An 8,753-nucleotide genomic window follows, 5' to 3' on the forward strand; every position below is an offset into this window, starting at 1 on the left:
CCTTTCTGCCCTTCCGCCCTTCTGCCCTTTCCGCCCTTCCGCCCTTTCCTTCCTTCCGCCCTTTCCACCCTTCCGCCCTTTCCGCCCTTTCCGCCCTTCTGCCCTTTCTGCCCTTTCCGCCCTTCCGCCCTTTCCGCCCTTCCGCTCTTCCGCCCTTCCGCCCTTTCGCCCTTTCCATCCTTTCCGCCCTTCCGCCCTTCCGCCCTGTCCGCCCTTTCGCCCTTCCGCCCTTTCGACCTTCGGCCATTCCGTACTTCCGCACTTCCGCCCTTTCCGCCCTTCTGCCCTTTCCGCCCGTCCGCCCTTCCGCCCTTCCGCCCTTTCGCCCTTTCCGCCCTTCTGCTCTTCCGTCCTTCCGCCCTTTCCGCCCTTTCGCCCTTCCACCCTTCCGCTCTTTCGCCCTTTCCGCCCTTTCCGCCCTTCCGCCCTTCCGCCCTTCTGCCCTTTCCGCCCTTTCCGCTCTTTCGCCCTTCCGCCCTTCCCGCCCTTTCCGCCCTTTCCGCCCTTCCGCCCTTCCTCCCTTCCGCCCTTCCGCCCCTTCGCCCTTTCCGCCCTTCCCCCCTTTCCGCCCTTCCGCCCTTCCGACCTTTCCCCCTTCCGCCCTTCCGCCCTTTCCGCCCTTCCGCCCTTTCTACCCTTTCTGCGCTTTCACCCATCTGCCCTTCCGCCCTTCCGCCCTTTCCGCCCTTCCGCCCTTCCGCCCTTTCCGCCCTTTCCGCCCTTTCGCTCTTTCCACCCTTTCCGCCCTTCCGCCCTTTCTACACTTTACGCCCTTTCGACCTTGTGCCCTTCCACCCTTCCGCCCTTTCTGCCCTTCCGCCCTTTCTACCCTTTCTGCGCTTTCACCCATCCGCCCTTCCGCCCTTCCGCCCTTTCCGCCCTTTCCGCCGTTTTCGCCCTTCCGCCCTTTCGGCCCTTTCCGCCCTTCCGCCCTTCCGCCCTTCCGCCCTTTCCACCCTTCCGCCCTTCCGCCCTTTCGCCCTTCCGCCCTTTCCACCCTTCCGCCCTTTCCGCCCTTTCGACCTTCTGCCCTTCTGCCCTTCCGCACTTCCGCCCTTTCCGCCGTTCCACCCTTTCCGCCCTTTCCGCCCTTTCGCCCTTTCCGCCCTTTCCGCCCTTTCCGCCCTTCCGCCCTTCCGCCCTTTCCGCCCTTCCGCCCTTTCCACCCTTCCGCCCTTTCCGCCCTTCCGCCCTTTCTGCCCTTGCGCCCTTCCGCCCTTTCCACCCTTTCCGCCCTTCCGCCCTTTCTACCCTTCTGCCCCTTCTGCCCGCCCTGCCCGCCCTGCCCGTTATGCCCGCCCTGCCCTTTCTGCCCATTCCGCCCTTTCTGCCCTTCCGACCTTCCGCCCTTTCCGCCCTTCCGCCCTTTCCGTCCTTCCGCCCTTTCCACCCTTCCGCCCTTTCCGCCCTTTCCGCCCTTCTGCCCTTTCTGCCCTTTCCGCCCTTCCGCCCTTTCGCCCTTTCCGCCCTTCCGCTCTTCCGCCCTTCCGCCCTTTCCGCCCTTCCGCTCTTCCGCCCTTCCGCCCTTCCGCCCTGTCCGCCCTTTCGCCCTTCCGCCCTTTCGACCTTCGGCCATTCCGTACTTCCGCACTTCCGCCCTTTCCGCCCTTCTGCCCTTTCCGCCCTTTCGCCCTTCCGCCCTTCCGCCCTTTCGCCCTTTCCGCCCTTCTGCTCTTCCGCCCTTCCGCCCTTTCCGCCCTTTCGCCCTTCCACCCTTCCGCCCTTCCGCCCTTTCCGCCCTTCCGCCCTTTCCGCCCTTCCGCCCTTGCTGCCCTTCCTGCCCCTTCTGCCCGCCCTGCCCGCCCTGCCCGTTCTGCCCTCCCTGCCCTTTCTGCCCTTTCCGCCCTTTCCGCCCTTTCCGCCCTTCCGCCCTTTCGCCCTTTCCGCCCTTTCCACCCTTCCGCCCTTTCCGCCCTTTCCGCCCTTCCGCCCTTCCACCCTTCCGCCCTTCCGCCCTTTCCGCCCTTTCCGCCCTTTCCGCCCTTTCCGCCCCTTCGCCCTTTCGCCCTTCCGCCCTTTCCACCCTTCCAGCTTTTCCGCCCTTTCCGCCCCTTCGACCTTCCGACCTTTCGCCCTTCCGCCCTTCCACCCTTTCCGCCCTTCCACCCTTTCCGCCCTTTCCGCCCTTTCCGCCCTTTCGCCCTTCCGCCTTTCCGCCCTTTCCAGCCTTCCGCCCTTTCTGCCCTTCCGCCCTTTCCGCCGATTCCGCCATTCCGCCCTTCCGCCCTTCTGCCCTTTCCGCCCTTTCGCCCTTCCGCCCTTTACACCCTTCCGCCCTTTCCACCCTTCCGCCCTTCCGTCCTTTCCGCCCTTTCGCCCTTTCGCCCTTCCGCCCTTCCGCCCTTCCGACCTTTCTGCCCTTCCGCCCTTCTGCCCTTTCCTCCCTTTCTGCCCTTCCGCCCTTTCTACCCTTTCTGCCCTTTCGCCCTTCCGCCCTTCCGCCCTTCCGCCCTTCCGCCCTTTCCGCCCTTTCCACCCTTTCCGCCCTTCCTGCCCTTTCCGCCCTTTCCGCCCTTCCTGCCCTTCCCACCCTTCCGCCCTTTCGCCCTTTCCGCCCTTTCAGCCCTTTCCGCCCTTCCGCCCTTCCGCCCTTTCCGCCCTTCCCTCCTTTCCGCCCTTCCGCCCTTCCGCCCTTCCGCCCTTTCCGCCCTTTCCGCCCTTCCGCCCTTCCGCCCTTCCGCCCTTTCTGCCCTTTCCGCCCTTTCTGCCCTTCCGCCCTTCCGCCCTATCCGCCCTTTCCGCTCTTTCGCCCTTTCTGCCCTTTCCGCCCTTTCCGCCCTTTCCGCCCTTCTCCCCTTTCCGCCCTTCCGCCCTGCCGCCCTTTCCGCCCTTCCGTCCTTCAGCCCTTCCGCCCTTTCCGCCCGTCCGCCCTTCCTCCCTTTCCGCCCTTCCGCCCTTTCCGCCCTTCCGCCATTCCGCCCTTGCGCCCTTTCCGCCCTTTCGGCCCTTTCCGCCCTTCCGCCCTTCCGCCCTTTCTACCCTTTCTGCCCTTTCGCCCTTTCTGCCCTTCCGCCCTTCCGCCCTTTACGCCCTTCCGCCCTTTCTACCCTTTCTGCGCTTTCACTCATCCGCCCTTCCGCCCTTCCGCCCTTTCCGCCCTTCCGCCGTTCCGCCCTTTCCGCCCTTTCCGCCCTTTCGCTCTTTCCACCCTTTCCGCCCTTCCGCCGTTTCCACCCTTCCGCCCTTTCCGCCCTTTCCGCCCTTCCGCCCTTCCGCCCTTCCGCCCTTCCGCCCTTTCCGCCCTTTCCGCCCCTTCGCCCTTTCGCCCTTCCGCCCTTTCCACCCTTCCAGCTTTTCCGCCCTTTCCGCCCCTTCGACCTTCCGACCTTTCGCCCTTTCCGCCCTTCCACCCTTTCCGCCCTTCCACCCTTTCCGCCCTTTCCGCCCTTTCGCCCTTTCCGCCCTTTCCGCCCTTTCGCCCTTCCGCCCTTCCGCCCTTTCCGCCCTTCCGCCCTTTCCGCCGATTCCGCCATTCCGCCCTTCCGCCCTTCTGCCCTTTCCGCCCTTTCGCCCTTCCGCCCTTTCCACCCTTCCGCCCTTTCCGTCCTTTCCGCCCTTTCGCCCTTTCGCCCTTCCGCCCTTCCACCCTTCCGCCCTTTCCGCCCTTCCGCCCTTCTGCCCTTTCCGCCCTTTCTGCCCTTCCGCCCTTTCTACCCTTTCTGCCCTTTCGCCCTTCCGTCCTTCCGCCCTTCCGCCCTTCCGCCCTTTCCGCCCTTCCGCCTTTTCCGCCCTTTCCGCCCTTTCCGCCCTTCCTGCCCTTTCCGCCCTTTCCGCCCTTCCTGCCCTTTCCGCCCTTTCCGTCCTTCCGCCCTTCTGCCCTTCCGCCCTATCCACCCTTCCGCCCTTTCGCCCTTTCCGCCCTGTCCGCCCTTTCGCCCTTCCGCCCTTTCGACCTTCGGCCATTCCGTACTTCCGCACTTCCGCCCTTTCCGCCCTTCTGCCCTTTCCGCCCTTTCGCCCTTCCGCCCTTCCGCCCTTTCGCCCTTTCCGCCCTTCTGCTCTTCCGCCCTTCCGCCCTTTCCGCCGTTTCGCCCTTCCACCCTTCCGCCCTTTCCGCCCTTCCGCCCTTCCGCCCTTTCCGCCCTTCCGCCCTTTCCACCCTTCCGCCCTTTCCGCCCTTTCCGCCCTTCTGCCCTTTCCGCCCTTTCCGCCCTTTCGCCCTTCCGCCCTTTCCGCCCGTCCGCCCTTTCCGCCCTTCCTCCCTTCCGCCCTTTCGCCCTTCCTCCCTTTCCGCCCTTCCGCCCTTTCCGCCCTTTCCGCCCTTTCGCCCTTCCTCCCTTTCCACCCTTCCGCCCTTTCCGCCCTTCCGCCCTTTCCGCCCTTCCTCCCTTTCCATCCTTCCGCCCTTGCGCCCTTTTCGCCCTTCCGCCCTTCCGACCTTTTCGCCCTTTCCGCCCTTTCGCCCTTCCGCCCTTCCGCGCTTTCCGCCCTTTCTACCCTTTCGGCCCTTTCCGCCCTTCCGCCCTTCCGCCCTTCTGCCCTTCCGCCCTTTCCGCCCTTCCGCCCTTTCTACCCTTTCCACCCTTCCGTCCTTCCGCCCTTCCGCCCTTCCGCCCGTTCCGCCATTCCGCCCTTCCTCCCTTTCAGCCCATCCGCCCTTCCGCCCTTCCGCCCTTTCGGCCCTTTCCGCCCTTTCGCCCGTCCGCCCTTCCGCCCTTACGCCCTTACGCCCTTTCCACCCTTCCGCCCTTTCCACCCTTTCCGCCCTTCCGACCTTTCCGCCCTTTCCGCCCTTTCGCCCTTTCGCCCTTCCGCCCTTTCCACTCTTCCGCCCTTTCCGCCCTTCCGCCATTCCGCCCCTCCGCCCTTCCGCCCTTTCGCCCTTTCTACCCTTTCCGCCCTTTCGCTCTTCCGCCCTTTCTGCCGTTTCTACCCTTTCTGCCCTTTCCGCCCTTTCCGCCCTTTCCGCCCTTTCCGCCCTTTCGCCCGTTCGCCCTTCCGCCCTTTCCGCCCTTACCGCCCTTCCGCCCTTTCCGCCCTTCCGCCCTTTCCACCCTTCCGCCCTTCCGCCCTTTCCGCCCTTCCGCCCTTCCGCCCTTCCGCCTTTCCGCCCTTCCGCCCTTCCGCCCTTTCCGCCCTTTCCGCCCTTCCGCCCTTTCTACCCATTCTGCCCTTTCGCGCTTCCGCCCTTCCGCCCTTTCTGCCCTTCCGCACTTCTGCCCTTTCCGCCCTTGAAGCCTTTCCGCCCTTTCTGCCCTTTCCACCCTTCTGCCTTTCCGCCCTTCCGCCCTTCCGCCCTTCCCGCCCTTTCCGCCCTTCCGCCCTTCCGCCCTTCCGCCCTTCCGCCCTTTCCGCCCTTTCGCCCTTTCCGCCCTTTCCCCCTTTCCGCCCTTTCCACCCTTCCGCCCTTTCTGCCCCTTCTGCCCTTTCTCCCTTCCGCCCTTTCCGCCCTTTCGCCCTTTCCGCGCTTTCTGCCCTTTCCGCCCTTTCCGCCCTTTCCGCCCTTCCGCCCTTTCCGCCCTTCCACCCTTTCCGCCCTTTCCGCCCTTCCGCCCCTTCCCGCCCTTTCCGCCCTTTCCGCTCCTCCGCCCTTTCCGCCCTTTCCGCCCTTTGCCCTTCCTCCCTTTCCACTCTTCTGCCCTTTCTGCCCTTTCCGCCCTTTTCGCCGTTCCGCCCTTCCTCCCTTTCGCCCTTCCGCCATGTCGCCCTTTCCTCCCTTCCCGCCCTTCCCGCCCTTTCGCCCTTCCCCCCGCCCTCCGCCCTTTCCTCCCTTTCCGCCCTTTCCTCCCTTTCCGCCCTTTCGCCCTTCCGCCCTTCCGCCCTTTCCGTCCTTCCGCCCGTCCGCCCTTCCGCCGTTTCCGCCCTTTCGCCCTTTCCGCCCTTCCGCCCTTTCGCACTTCTGCCCTTTCCATCCTTCCGCCCTTCCGCCCTTTCCGCCCTTCCGCCCTTTCGCCCTTCCGCCCTTTCTGCCCTTTCCGCCCTTCCGCCCTTTCCGCACTTTCGCCCTTCCGCCCTTTCCGCCCTTCCGGCCTTTCTGCCCTTTCCGCTCTTCTGCCCTTTCGCCCTGCCGCCCTTCCGCCCTTCCGCCCTTCCGCCCTTTCCGCCCTTTCCGCCCTTTCCGCCCTTTCTGCCCATTCCGCCCTTTCCGCCCTTCCACCCTTCCGCCCTTTCGGCCATTTCGCCCTTCCGCCCTTCCGCCCTTTCCGCCCATCCGCCCTTTCGCCCTTCCACCCGTCCGCCCTTTCCGCCCTTCCGCCCTTTCCGCCCTTTCCGCTGTTCCGCCCATCCGCCCTTCCGCCCTTCCGCCCTTCCGCCCTTTCCGCCCTTTCCGCCCTTCCGCCCTTCCGCCCTTTCCGCCCATCCGCCCTTCCGCCTTTCCGCCCTTCCGCCCTTCTGCCCTTTCCGCCCTTCCGCCCTTTCTACCCTTTCCGCCCTTCCGCCCTTCCGCCCTTCCGCCCTTCCCGCCCTTTCCGCCCTTTCGCCCATCCGCCCTTCCCGCCCTTTCCGCCCTTCCTGCCCTTCCGCCCTTTCCGCCCTTTCCACCCCTGCGCCCTTTCCGCCCGTCCGCCCTTCCGCCCTTCCGCCCTTTTGGCCCTTTCCACCCTTTTCCGCCCTTCCGCCCTTCCTGCCCTTCCTGCCCTTTCCACCCTAACGCCCTTTCCACCCTTACGCCCTTTCCGCCCTTCCGCCCTTTCCGCCCTTTCTGCCCTTTCCGCCCTTCCGCCCTTCCGCCCTTTCCGCCCTTCTGCCCTTCCATCCTTCCGCCCTTTCCGCCCTTCCTGCCCTTCCCGCCCTTCCCGCCCTTCTGCCCTATCGCCCTTTCCGCCCTTCCCCCGTTTCGCCCTTTCCGCCCTTTCCACCCTTTCGCACTTCCGCCCCTTCCGCCCTTTCCGCCCTTTCCGCCCTTTCGCCCTTCCGCCCTTTCCGCCCTTCCGCCCTTTCCGCCCTTTCGCCCTTTCCGCCCTTCCGCCCTTTCCACCCTTCTGCCTTTCCGCCCTTCCACCCTTCCGCCCTTCCCGCCCTTTCCGCCCTTCCGCCCTTCCGCCCTTTCCGCCCTTTCGCCCTTTCCGCCCTTTCCCCCTTTCCGCCCTTTCCACCCTTCCGCCCTTTCTGCCCCTTCTGCCCTTTCTCCCTTCCGCCCTTTCTACCCTTTCGCCCTTTCCGCCCTTTCTGCCCTTCCCTCCTTTCCGCCCTTCCGCCCTTTCCGCCCTTCCACCCTTTCCGCCCTTTCCGCCCTTCCGCCCCTTCCCGCCCTTTCCGCCCTTTCCGCTCCTCCGCCCTTTCCGCCCTTTCCGCCCTTTGCCCTTCCTCCCTTTCCACTCTTCTGCCCTTTCTGCCCTTTCCGCCCTTTTCGCCGTTCCGCCCTTCCTCCCTTTCGCCCTTCCGCCATGTCGCCCTTTCCTCCCTTCCCGCCCTTCCCGCCCTTTCGCCCTTCCCCCCGCCCTCCGCCCTTTCTTCCCTTTCCGCCCTTTCCTCCCTTTCCGCCCTTTCGCCCTTCCGCCCTTCCGCCCTTGCCATCCTTCCGCCCGTCCGCCCTTCCGCCGTTTCCGCCCTTTCGCCCTTTCCGCCCTTTCGCCCTTCCGCCCTTTCGCCCTTCTGCCCTTTCCATCCTTCCGCCCTTCCGCCCTTTCCGCCCTTCCGCCCTTTCGCCCTTCCGCCCTTTCTGCCCTTTCCGCCCTTCCGCCCTTTCCGCACTTTCGCCCTTCCGCCCTTTCCACCTTTCCGCCCTTTCTGCCCTTTCCGCTCTTCTGCCCTTTCGCCCTGCCGCCCTTCCGCCCTCTCTGCCCTTTCCGCCCTTTCCGCCCTTTCTGCCCATTCCGCCCTTTCCGCCCTTCCACCCTTCCGCCCTTTCGGCCATTTCCGCCCTTCCGCCCTTTCCGCCCATCCGCCCTTTCGCCCTTTCCGCCCTTCCGCCCTGTCCGCCCTTTTGCCCTTCCGCCCTTCCGCCTTTTCTCCCTTTCCTCCCTTCCGCCCTTTCCGCCCTGCCCGCCCTTTCCGCCCTTTCCACCTTTCCGCCCTTCCGCCCTTTCCGCCCTTTCTGCCCTTCCGCCCTTTCCGCCCTTTCGCCCTTTCTGCCCTTTCCGCCCTTCCGCCCTTTCCGCCCTTCCGCCCTTCCGCCCTTTCCGCCCTTTCTGCCCTTCCGCCCTTTCCGCCCTTTCTGCCCTTCCGCCCTTCCGCGCTTTCCGCTGTTCCGCCCTTCCCGCCCTTCCGCCCTTCCGCCCTTTCCGCCCTTTCCGCCCTTCCGCCCTTCCGCGCTTTCCGCTGTTCCGCCCTTTCCGCCCTTTCCGCCCTTCCGCCCTTTCCGCCCATTCTGTCCTTCCGCCCTTCCCGCCCTTCCCGCCCTTTCCGCCCTTCCGCCCTTCCGCCCTTTCCGCCCTTTCCTCCCTTCCGCACGTCCGCGCTTTCCGCTGTTCCGGCCATCCGCCCTTCTGCCCTTCCGCCCTTCCGCCCTTTCCGCCCTTTCCGCCCTTCCGCCCTTCCGCCCTTTCCGCCCTTCCGCCCTTCCGCCCTTCCGCCCTTTCCGCCCTTTCCGCACTTCCGCCCTTCCGCCCTTTCGGCCCTTCCGCCCTTTCCGCCCTTCCGCCCTTCCGCCCTTCCGCTCTTCTGCCCTTTCCGCCCTTTCCGCCCTTTCCACCCTTCCGCCCTTCCGCCCTTTCCGCCCTTCCGAACTCTCCGCCCTTCCTCCCTTTCCGCCCTTCCACCCTTTCCGCCCTTCCGCCCTTCCGCCCTTCCCACCCTTCCCGCCCTTCCCCCCCTTCTGCCCTATCGCCCTTTCCGCCCTTCCCCCGTTTCGCCCTTTCCGCCCTTTCCAC

Source organism: Dromaius novaehollandiae, unplaced genomic scaffold (genome assembly GCF_036370855.1).
Source record: "Dromaius novaehollandiae isolate bDroNov1 unplaced genomic scaffold, bDroNov1.hap1 HAP1_SCAFFOLD_36, whole genome shotgun sequence".
NCBI lineage: Eukaryota > Metazoa > Chordata > Aves > Casuariiformes > Dromaiidae > Dromaius > Dromaius novaehollandiae.